The sequence below is a fragment of the Spermophilus citellus genome, assembly GCF_964194105.1.
Source record: "Spermophilus citellus genome assembly, chromosome: 14".
Classification (NCBI taxonomy): domain Eukaryota; kingdom Metazoa; phylum Chordata; class Mammalia; order Rodentia; family Sciuridae; genus Spermophilus; species Spermophilus citellus.
The window spans coordinates 3056500-3069958 of NC_138194.1; positions in this window are offsets into that span (position 1 = coordinate 3056500).

Below are 13459 nucleotides of genomic sequence, written 5' to 3' on the forward strand. Positions count from 1 at the left end.
TAGGGTTTCAATTTTATTCTGCTACCATAGGGATTTCCATGTTTCCCAGCACCATTTGTTGAATAGGCTATCTTTTCTCCAATGGCGCCTTTGTCTAGTATGACATAACTATATTTATGTGTATCTGTGTCTTATATTGTTTTCCATTGGTATTCATGTGTGGTGAGCCGTTTCTGCGGACTGTGGTCACCATTACAAGATGGCGCTGGCTCCGCTGTGGTCTGTAACAAACAACTCCTTATTTGGGAGAGTTGGCACATGGTTTTCTAACACCCTATGAGAAAGCTCCACGTAGCAGCTTCGCATTGGGGCTTAAGATACTTTATTAAGACTGGGAGGGGCTTCCGGGAGGAGTAGAAGAAGAAATATCAAGGACCTGAATAAACGGCTGAAAGAAGATTCCTGTTGTTGCGTCTTCCTTGCGGGCAAGGGGGTCGCGACATTCATGCCTGTTTTGATGCCAATATTATTTTTTTTTAATTATAGCTCTGTAGTATAATTTAAGGTTTGGTATTGTGATACCTTCCATTCACTTTTCTTGCTTTTGATTGTTTTGGCTATTCTGAGCCTCTTACTTTTCCAAATTAATTTCATGATTGCATTTCTGATTTATATGAAGAATTTCATTGGAATTTTAATAAGAATTGCATTAAATCTATATAGCATTTTTTGGTAGTAAGGCCATTTTGACAATATTAATTCTGCCTATCCTAGAACACAGGAGATCTTTCCATCATTTCAGGCCTTTAATTTCTTTCTTTAGTGTTCTGTAGTTTTTCTTGTAGACGTCTTTCACCTCTTTTGTTAGATTGATTCCCAAGTAATTTATTTTTTTGATGCTATTGTGAATGATATATTTTTCCTAATTTTATCTTTCAGCTGATTTATCATTGGTGTATAGGAACACAATTGATTTATGGGCATTCATTTTATATTCTTCTACCTTGCTGAATTCATATATGAATTCTGAAAGTTTTCTGGTGAAGTGTTTTAGTTCTACACATAGAATCTTATTGTCTGAAAATAGGGATAGTTTGAGTTCTTCTTTTCATATTCATATCTCTTTGATTTCTTTCTTTTGCCTAATTGTTCTGGCTACTGCTTAAAGGACTGTGTTGAATAGAAGTGGGGAAAGAGTGCATCCTTGTTTTGTGCCAGTTTTTATAGGTGATGCTTTCAACCCTTCTCCATTTAAAATGATGTTGGTCTTTGGTTTAATATATATAGCTTTTACTATATTTAGGTATGCTCCCACTATTCCTAGTTTTTCTAGTGTTTTGAACATGAATGGATGCTATATTTTGTCTAATGTCTTTTCTGCATCTATTGGGATAATCATGTAATTATTGTCTTTTAAGTCTATTTATCTGCTGAATTACATTTATTGATTTCCAAATGTTGAACAAACCTTGCATCCCTGGGATGAACTCCACTTGATCATGGTACACTATCATTTTAATATGTTTTTGAATGTGATTTTCCAGGATTTTATTAAGAATTTTTGCACCTATGTTCATGAGAAATACTGGTCTGAAGTTTTTTTTTTTCCTTGATGTGCCTTTGTGTGGATTTGGTATCAGGTATTTCTAGCTTCATAGAATGAGTTTGAAAGGGTTCCCTCCTTTTTCATTTCATAAAATAATTTTAAAAAATTGGTGTTCAATCTTCTTTGAAAGTCTGGTAGAACTCAGTTGAGAATCCATCTGGTCCTAGACTTTTCCTTGTTGGCAGACTTTTGACAGTATCTTCAATTTCATTGCTTGAAATTTATCTGTTTAAATTTTCTATTTCCTCCTGATTCAATTTGTGTAGGCTACATGTCTCTAGAAATCTGTTAATGTCTTTAAGATTTTTATTTTATGGGAGTATAAATTTTCAAAATAGTTTGATTATTGTCTGTAGTTTAGTAGTATCTATGGTGATATTCCCTTTCTCATCATACATTTTAGTAATTTGAATTTTTTCTATGTTAGCTTGGCTAAGGGTTTATCAATTTTGTTTATTTTTGCAAAGAACCAACTTTTGGAGGGGGCATGGGTTACTGGGGCTTGAAGTCAGAGGAACTCAACCACTGAGCCACATCTCCAGTCCTATTTTGTATTTTTTATTTTTAGAGACAGGGTCTTACTGAGTTGCTTGGTGCCTCTCCATTGCTGAGGCTGGCTTTGAACTTGTGGTCCTCCTACCTCAGCTTTCCAAACCGCTGGAATTACAGGCATGTGCCATTGCATCTAGCAGAACCAACTTGCTGTTTTGTCAATTTTTTGAATTGTTTGTTTCAATTTCATTGACTTCAGCTCTGACCTTAATTATTTCCTGTGTTCTACTGCTTTTGGTATTGTATTACTCTTCTTTTTTTAGGGATTTAAGATGTAATGTTAGGTTATTTATTTGATGACTTTCTATTCCTTTAATGAGTGAACTCAATGCAAGAACTATTCTCTTAAAACTGCCTTTGGAGTGCCCCAGAGATTTTGAAATGTTGCATCACTAATCTCATTTACCTCTAAGTGTTTTTCTATATTTCATCCTGATTTGTTCTGTTATTCATTGATTATTCAATAGCCTATTATTTAATATCCAGATGTTAGAACAGCTCCCATTTTTTATTTTATCATTGATTTATAACTTAATTCCATTATGATCTGATAGAATGCAAGGCATTATCTCTATTTTATTTATTGTATTTGTTAAGAGTTTCTTTGTGGCTTATGATATGGTCAGTTTTAAAGAAGAATCCATATGCTGCTGAGAAGAAAGTATATTCAGTCATGATGGATGAAATATTTTATATATATGTGTGTGTGTGTGTATATATATATATATCTGTTAAGTCTAAATTGTTAATTATATTTTCTTAGTTTCATAGCTTGTTCATTTTGTTTTTGTTTGGAGTATCTATCCAGCAATGATAGAGGCATGTTAAAGTCACCTAGGATTATACAGTTGCAGTCTATTTGATTCTTAAAATTGAGAAGGATTTGTTTGATGTACAAAGACATTACATTATTTGGGGCATAAGTATTTTATAATTGTTATGTCTTGTTGATGTACAACTCCCTTTAGAAGTATTAAATGGCCTTCTTTGTCCCTTCTGATTTACTTTGGCTTAAAGTTCATTTTATTTGGTAAGAGGATGGAAACCCCTGCGTGTTTATAGGTCCATGTGAATGACATTTTCCCCAGCCTTTTTTCTTTAGTCTATGGATATCTTTACCTATGAGGTGAGTCTCTTGGAGACAGCATATTGTTGGGTCTTGCTTTTTAATCCTATATTTGAGTCTGTGTTTTTTTATTGATGAGTTTAGGCAATTTACATACAATGTTACTATTGAAAAATTATTTTGATTCTTTTCATGTTTATATATATCTGGTTTTTAATTTGAATTAGTTTATCTTTTGATTGACTATTCTTTAATGTAGTTCTTCCTTTGGCTGGTTTTCTGTTTTATTTTTCATTTCTTCATGAAATATTTTATTGAATGTTTAGTATTGCAAGCTTTCTGGTTGTGAATTCTTTTTACTTTTGTTTATAAATGGAATATTTTTATTTCATCATCAATTCTGAAGCTTAATTTTGCTGGGTATAGTATTCTTGGCTGGTGTGCATTTTCTTTTAGAGTGTGGTATATAGTATTCTAAGACCTCCTAGCTTTGAGTATTTGGGTTGAGGAAATCAGCTGAGATCTGGATTGATTTCCTTCTAATCATGATCTGATATTTTTCTCTGGCAGTCTTTAAAATTCCATCTTTATTCTGTATGTTAGGCATTTTCATAATAATGTGCTTTGGTATCAGTGTGTTGTAATTTTGTATATTGGGGTCATATAAGCTTCCTGTGTTTGATTTTCCATTTTATTCTTAAGGTTTGGGAATTTTTCTAGTATTTCAAATCATTGAAAAGATTTTGCATTCCTTTGGTTTGTGTCTCTGAGCCTTCATCTATCCTGATAAATCTTACATTTGGTCTTTTCATGATATTCTCCATTTCTTGGAAGTTCTGTTCATGATCTCCACATCTTTTCTCCATGGTTAATTTTATTTTCAAGATTATATATTTTGTCTTCATTGCCTGCAACTCTGTCTTCCATGTGGTCTAGTCTGTTGGTGATGCTTTCCATTTAGTTTTTAATTTGTTTTATTGATTCCTTCATTTCAATGAGTTTTACTTTTTTTTTTCTTCCAGAATCTCTCTCTTTATTGAAGTGACCTTTTGCTTCCTGAATTTTTTCTCTGATTTCACTCCTTATATCATCCTTTACCTTGCAGATCAGTTTAGCTATGAACATTCTAAACTCTTTCTCTGACATTTCTTCCACTGTGGTATCAATGAATTCTGTTACTGAAATACCTTGGTTTGTTTGGGGAAATTTGTTTCCTTGCTTTTTCATTTTGTTTGTGTGTCTACCCATCTAACAGTATGGATGGGTCTGAGGCAGTAGAGTTTCTACCCTGTGGACTTTTATTGTTCATGAATGTTTCCAATACCTCACGGTTAGGGTCTAATGTTAGGGTCTGTAAACAAGTCAAGATGGCGCCTGGCATTTTGCCAGAGGGAGTGGTTTGTGAGGTGGCACCAGTGAGCCATTAAGTGTGGAGATTCCTTATTGGTTGACTGCTGTATCTAGTTTATGTTAATTAAGATAAGCTGTGTGGAATGTATAAATACCTCTGTTGTCCTATAATAAACGGCCCCCACTCCTGCTGTATCAATGTACACAAGTTGTTCGTCACCCCCTGGTTATTTTGCCCAGCCAGCCGGGCTGCGGCACCTCACCATCTAGGGAAAGTCAAATAATAGCAACAAGTAATGCAAATAATATACATAATTAATCCAAGTAGTTCCTGCTATGATATCTACAATGTTAATTGTCACAATAAATAGATCAGTTATTGCCCACAGTAAAAACAGTTAAGTTTGCAAAAAGTTTTACAATTTCAAATGATGAACATAGGGAGAACAGAAGTGTTGTGGGATGTGATGATTATGAAGGAGGAAGAAAGAAACTAGAAGTAAAAAATCAAAGGAAGAGTGAAAGAACAATAGAGATTGGCTTTTAGCAGAAGAAAAGAGAGAGAATAAAGGGAAACACATAAGTGAGAAAAAATCTATAAAGTAAAATCTAAAAGAAGTAAAAGAATACAAAACAAAACTGAAATGTACTAATCAAACATTCCAGTCCTCAAAAAACTGACCTATGAAAAATAGCTAGCTTCAAAAATGCTAGAAATGAGAAAAAAATGTGTGTATGTATAAATGTCCATGAACCATTAAGGTCACAATTAAACAAAGAAAGAAAAAAAAAAGAGTGTGTGAGAGAGAAAAGAATCTCAATAAAACGTTAAAGAATTATTCCTATTGAATTTCAAAAGATTCTCAGCTTCTCCTCTCAGCAGTGTTAGGTGGGGGTCATCTGGAGCATGAGGGATCCCTCAGAATTGCTGGAGTGAGTGCAATATCAGTAGGGGGAATTCCTGGAGGCGGAGTTTAGGCTTAGATCACTCCAGACCTTTTGCTGAATGCCAACTGGTCTGGAGATTTTAAATCAGTGCACTTCCAGGGCCCAGCAATTGAGACTATTGTGCAGCATGCCTTTCATTTTAGTCTGGCAGAGTCTTTGATCTCTTATCACTTCCTACCCAGACATGTCTCAAGTCTCCTAAAAATGTGGGTTCATTGAATTCCCTTATTCCTCCACTTTGCTCATGAAGAGACTGCTGTGGCTGGTGCCTCTGGAGGTGGCAGTGGCAGTGACACTGGGGATCTCTTCTTATTTTATTATATCCAACCTCCCGAGTCCCCAGTCTGCTTTGAATGTCTGGTATTAAATCCCAGTAAAGACCCCTCCATTTTTTTTCACCCACATTGCTAAGTAGCTCCCTCTCTGATTTCTGTGTTTCACACCATGGAGCAGCATGGAAAGCGACCTTCTCTGTTCTGCCATCTCGAAAAACCCAATATTCGGATTTTTATTACCATAGATTATTTTGTCTGTTTTTTTTTAATGCCCTTTGGCACATGTTCACACTTGTATGTTTGCCCCCTAGGAACAGAATTATTGGGTCATAAGGTGTGAGCTGTTCAGCTTTAGTAGATAATACCAAATAATTTTCTAAATTACCAGTGCCAATTACCATTGCTATCAGTAGTCTGGGAGTGACCTTTGCACCACATCCTTTCCATAGAATACTATCAGGCCTTTCTATTTTAATGTTTCTGGGGGATTTGAAGTGGTTTCTCTTTGTGATCTTAATTTCCATCTCACATAATGTCCCCTTTCCATATCTTTTTTTTAATATTTATTTTTTTAGTTGTAACTGGACACAATACCTTTATTTATTTATTTTTATATGGTGCTGAGGATCAAACCCAGGGCTTCGAACATGCTAGGCGAGCATTCTACAGCTGAGCCACAACCCCAGGCTCCCCCACTTCCATATCTTTACAGGCTTTTTGCATATCCTCCTTTGTGGAATGTCTGTTCAAGTTTTCCACTTTTCTGTTTGGTGACCTATTTCTTATTGATCTTTAGGAATTCTTTCATATTTTGAAGATGAGCTTCTTATTGGTTAGACAGGTGGCAAATATCACCTTTTATTCTATGGCTTTTGATTTTACTCTTTTCATGCCTTTGAGTGGTGAGTGTTCTTAATTTTAATGTAGTATAATTTATCAATATTTTTTCTCTTCAGATAGTGTTTTTGTTTGTTTTCTAAGAAATCTTTTCCTAGCCTAAGGCCCCAGAGATAATCTTCTTTTATTTCCTGGAATATTTAATTTTAAATAAAGCACATTTATAATATGCTTGTTATATTTATAAGAAATCATTGTAGTCTGCCTGTAATCGATTTTTTTTTTGTGAATGATATAAAATAAGGATTAGGTTCACTTCTTACAGTGGTAACCATTGACCCAACATCATTCACTGAAAAGATGTCCCCCATCATAAATCAAAAGTCCATACACGTATATAAATTAGTTTTCAAACTCATTTTTTGGCCCATTGAACTCTTTAAATTTCTTTTGTTAATTAAAATTTCTAGTTAGTTTTACATCAAATCATGGTATTTGATTTAAAAAATTTTGCATAGTTCCTTTTCTTCTAAAGAATCTTATCTATTGTTGAAAGTTTGCATTTCCATATAAATTTTAGAATCAGCTTGTCAGTTTTCATAAAAACCTATGGAAATTTTTATTGTTTGAATGTATTCATTAAATTAATCCTACTGAATTTAGAGAGAACAAACATCTTTACATACCAAGTCTTCCAATGCATATATATATATATATATATATATATATATATATATATATATATTAAGATCCTCTAGATTTTTGAAAGTGTTTTGTTTTTCTGTATAAAGGTATACATCTTTTATTAGGTTTATTCCTAGGCACTTGATGTTTTGCAAACTATATTGTATTGTATCTTTTTTTTGTAAATTATATTTATTATGGGTGGAAAAGAAATACAATTGATTGTTTTATATATTGATTATATACTCATCATTCCTCCTAATTTCTCTGATTCATTTCAATAATTCATTTTAATAATTTATCTGAAGATTCTTACAGGTTTTCTTTAACCCAATCATTTCACCTGTGAATGATGAATTTTATTTCTTATGTTCTGTCTTCATGTTTCACTTTTTTTTCTTTTTTTTACTTTTTTTTCTTCATTGCACTGGCCATGATACTGATTAAACATCATCATCACTTTTGGATCATAGTGGGGTTTTAAATAATAATGTTTGCTATAAGTCCTTTTATACATACTGTTGGTCAGATTAAATAAATTTCCTTCTGTTCTTAATTTCCTGTGTTTTCTTTTTTAGAAACTTAGAATCATAAATGTTGAATTTTATCAAATGTGTTTTCTGTATCTATTGAGATAAACTTTCTTATGAATTTCTTCTTTATTTTGTTAATATGATGAATTCATTAATTGATATTATATTGAATAAGGCCTATATTCCTAGATTCATTTAACAGTCATCTGTTATATGTCCTTTTGAACAAATGCACCTGCTGGTCCCTTTTGCAAATCACTTGAACTATCTCCATTTTCTCTCTGTCTCTGTTCTACTACTGTATCCATCTAACATGGGACCTGACACATATGTAGTGGATGGTAGCACTTAGTAGTTCCTAAATACACATTTATTTGGCCGTGCTAGATGCTTCTAATTGAATCATTTATATGAGATAGCCTACATGGGAGACATTATAGAATTGGTTAGATCTTTTTTAATTTAGTCCCATAATTATTTATATTACATTTTAGAACATAGTCCATAAAAATGAAGTACCATGTTTACAATTCCTATTAATAGCGCACTGAAAAACTAGTATATGGCTAAGGTACTATGTATTTATGAGAATATTATGATTAGGATTTCCAGAGAGTCTCTATTAAATTATTTGGATTTAGGAACTGGCTTTGGAATCTGAGAGACTCTGGGTTCTAACCTCTGCTTTAAGGCAGGAACATGCTTAGAATATTTAAGAAATGTTGAGAAAGCTGGTGTGGCTAGAACACAATAAAGAATGGAGAAGGCAAGGTTGGAGAGTTAGAGTGTGGACAAATCATATAGACCTTGAAGACCACTGTATGAACTTTGATAATTGTTTAAAAGAGTCTTGATCATGTCACTCGATCTGTGACATGATCTGACTTGCATTTTAATAGGACACTGGCTGCTTTGTTGAAACACACTGAAGGATGATAAAGGCAGAAACAGGGAAATCCAGAGGGAGAGATTATGATGGTACAAGTAGTGATGATGTTGGCTGGACCCAGGTTGTGGCAGGGAAACTAATAAAAAAATAATCAAATTTTGGATGTATTTTGAAAATCAAATATAAGAATGTTTGGAAAAATTGAATGGAAGATTAAGAAAAAGAGAAGTCAAGGGTAACTCCAAGGTTTCAGCCTGAGCCTTTAGAAGGATGGACTTATTATTGTGTGAAATAAAAGAGATTTCACAAATAGTAAGTAGGTTTGGAGGAAGAGAGTTTGATACAGAGGATCAGTTGGGAGTAGTTTAAGTTTCCAATGTCTATTAGCCTTCTAAATAGAGGCTAAATAAGCCTGGAGTTAATGGATTAGTTTCAGCCTGGAGATACTTATAGAGAAGCCACTGGCATACAGATGAGAATTAAAATCAAGAAAGTTGATATAATCACTAAAGGGATGCATGTGAAAGGAAAAGGAAAGATACCCAAGAACTGAGCCCTGGCATTTTGATATTTAGTAAAGGGAAAGGTCAAAACAAGTAAGAGGAGCTGAAAAGGAGTAGCTTTGGGAAACCAGGCAAATATGGTGTCCTAGAAGCTAAGTGTAGAAAGTATCTTGAGAAGAGAGAACATTTACTCTCTTAAGGTATATGAAGGCTGAGAACTAACCACTGGATTTAACAATATTACAGCACATTGTGTTACTGAAGGGAACACTGGTGCAGAAGAAAGGGGGTCATTTCAGGATCAACATCTCTGTGTGGATGAAATGCTGTGGGATTTGGCATAAGGCTCATTTTGCCTTATTTCTGGTTAAAAATTAAACCAGGCAGAAAAATCCCCAAATCCAAAAGTAGTAAGCCACTTGAGCAATAAGGAAGAATATCCTAATAAACCTGTAAAAATCTGGAATGAGGTAGTAAATCTCCTTAACTGGGGACTTGTTTCAATCTTTAGAGATACTCTGTAAATAATATGAGGCTTTCCACTTGGTCATCACGTGGGACACTCCTGTGATAATGCTAAATTTCATCTCGTTATCTAATGTAAAAGTATACTTGTTTATCAATCTCTTAGTCAGGTGCAAAAAGAAATCCCCAATATAAAATTTCTGAACACCAATAAAACACACACTTTCGATTTCTAGCCATTTTTTATTGTCACTGTTTCATAAAACAAAATGCAAGAGGTTATTCTTTTGTAAATCTAGTTAACTGACCCAGTCGTTAGCATTTCTACTTCTGTAATAATGAGTATTGAGACTGGGACACTTCACAAGTTTGAATTCTAAAATTTTGGTTTGATTCATAAATTATATACAAAATAGTAAAAAATATGACTTTGAAATATTCATTTTATAATATCCGGTTTTTCAATCTTAAAAACCATGAATTATTAAGGATTATTATATGAGATATTGTTTCACTTTAAAAAAAATTAAAGTTATAGACTAAGTGAACATAACATTAAATAAGCCAACTGAAGTTATTGTACTTGGTTGTTTCCCTTATTTGAGATTATAATAGCTCTGTTCCTACCCCAGGGATGAAAAGGAAAATTGAGACAAGGTGAGCTAAACTCCTGGCTGGGAAAGAAAAATAGGAAGAGTAGAGCAAGAGGAGAGATGCTTAGTCATTAAATGACAAGTGCTCACCTAGACAATAACAGTATGTAGATTTGGCCAGCCCTATTAAATTCTGTCTCAGTTTTGACAACAAAACCAAGCCACTTAAACAGAAATAGCTTAGATGTTTGTTTGTAGAATTCATCTCAGCCTAACAGAGTACTCTGGACCCTCAGACCCAGTAGGTCAGTGCCTTTGGTAAATAGCCTCTGTAAGCCTGTTTCTGGTGAATCTTTCTGGCATCATAATGTTATTATGAAGGCCGAGTGAGATTTTAGCTAGTAAAAAGCACAACATTCCTAAAACTATTACTATTATAGTTTAATAATAATAATTTGTTTTCCTAATTGTAATGATCTTTCAAGGGCAGAGAAAAGGAGGCAGAAGTATCTGTAGCATCTTGAAATTATCTATGTGGTCTTGAATTTATTGTGTATATGGCCTTGAAATTAAGTGTCACTAACAATGACCCCTAGTGTAACTATTACAGCAGTAACATCATTGAATAAAATTAAAAGAGCTAAGCAAAAGGTCCTTATCATGTCCCTAAGCTAGTAAATCCCTGTATAATTCTTCAGCCTCAGCTTAAACAGATGAGCTATACATATTCATCTGTGGTAGTTAAATAAATTATCCCTATTTTCTCAGGCATACAAACATAGACAATTATATCTTCATTAACACTGATGAAAAAAATGTAAATGTTTTATAACTAAAACTGCACATATGTTCAATTATTTTGTTTTTAAAATAGTAGAGAAATAGTATTTACCAAAATGAAAAACAAAAGTAAGGTAAATAAAAAGAACAGGTGTTAGGGATTCAAATAATGGGAGACATCACAGACTTTGTTTATTATAGCACTTCTCTTACAGGAATTCTACAACTTACTTTTTGCTCTGACACCTGCTTTGAACTGAAAGTGAATTATTGAGTAGTTAAAAATCATACTGGGCCCCATTGACTTCTTTCTTTCTTCTTTTTTTAATATTTATTTTTTAGTTGTAGTTGAATAAAATACCTTTATTTTATTTATTTTTATGTGGTGCTGAGGATCGAACCCAGGGCCTTGCATGCGCTAGGCAAGTGCTCTACTGCTGAGCCACAACCCCAGCCCCTCTTTTTTAAAAATTTTATTTATTCAATTTAGTTGTTGATGGACCTTTTTTTTTTTTAAATTTATATGCTGTGCTGAGAATCAAACACAGTGCCTCAACATATTTGAGGCAAGTGCTCTACCACTAAGCCACAACCCCAGCCCAACTGCTTTCTTAATATACTAATGTATACCTTTCTGAGAATGTTACAGAGCACAGAAAACTGAGTTTTCAGATTTTGCAACTTATAAGGAAACTATGATGCCTCCACATTTCTAATCACTATCACTCTGCTTTATTATTCTGTAGCATTTTAATCTTTTTCTAATATATAGTTTATCTTTTTATTACTTATTTTAAGTTTCATTTCATAAGAATGTAAGGGCTGCTAGGCAGGGATTTGTTTGTTTGTTTGTTTCTGGCCCCTGTAAGTATGCCAAGAACTTAGAGCAGTGCCAGAAATAAGAAAAAGAATAAAAATGTCCTAAATAATACTTAATGGTTAAAAGGAAGTACAGAAGGGAGGCTTTGAGACAGTAAGCAAGCAAGTCCCCAAAAATAACTTCCAATAAAGCCCTGCTCTTTGGTAGGAAGAATGGGTGAACAAAATCTTATTTGGAATCCCTTAAAAAATTTTAAGAAAAATTTAAAAATCACATAATCTCAGTCTAAGAAAATACTCTTGGCAGGTTAAATGGTCAACTCAGTCTCACAATGGTTACACAGTCTCTGGACTTGGACTGTGGGTGAGATGCTGAATCCATGGAATATAAAAACAAAAAGAAAAGATACAACTTATGGGTTGTATGTATGTATGTATTTATTTATTTATGTGTGGAGGACCTCACACATGCTAAACATGCACTTCACCACTAAGCCACACTCCCAGGCACCCCAAAATTGCCTATTTCAATGTAGATTATAACAATATAAAAAAGAAATTTCATTTCCAAGATTCCCAAAGTGATTAGAACATCCATTTAACTGAGGATGACAATCTTACCTGAAGCAAGTACAACATGGCCCTTAAACTTCTCTGGTGAGGAGACTGCTTAAATTCAACTTGAATTCCTGATAAAAAGTCTCGTTTAATAGGGCACCGAATAGGGAGACGCATTTCCATTGGAACTTTACCAAAATTAACCTAGGGAGAAAAAAGCACATTTTTTTTCTCAGATGAGTTACCCTATTTTAAATATCTGTTTCTTCATCAGGCAGAAAGAAAAGGTTATTTTTATCTCAACAAAAGAGATAACTATATTAAGGTGATCTATTAAGATTTCTGAAGTAGAAGCCATCACTTTTCTAGCAAATTACTAGAAAAAGAAGAATTCTATAAGTTTTCAATTATAGAAGTAATACTTAAAAATTATTTATATAAAAAATTTAACAGTAAAGGAAAATTCCAGCTAATTCTAAACAACCTTTGTTACACAGCAAATAATTAATGGCTTATTTATCCTTGACACTAGTGATATAGTTTATTTTTCACTGAAGCACAGCCAATACTAATTGGGGCATTCACAGAGAATTTAACAAACTCAATCTTCAGATATTAAAGACAAAGAGAAGCCAAAGTATATGACTAAACCAGATTGAGCTAAAAACCGCTGTCAAGCTTCTGGAGTCTTCTTGGAGTAAAGATGACATTTTATTTCAGCTTGTAAGGTCTCCTGGAGAGCACACCTTTATTTTTGGATATCTACCCACATCCAACAATCATTCAGTGAAACAATTTAATTGAGCAGGATTCATTATTTTTCATCAATGAAATACATAAAGCAGTCTTTATTTAACAATATACAGGTATCATTTGAAATATAACAGAAAAGAATTTCAATAAGCAATCATGATTTCCCCACAGTATTACTAAAAACAAGTTCCATGAAAATGATTTGTAAATAGAACAAATTGTAAAAACAAAGACTTAAAGCATGCTTAATAGTATGATTAATAACATTTTAATTCAAAATACACTAGCAATCCTACTACTAAATAAGA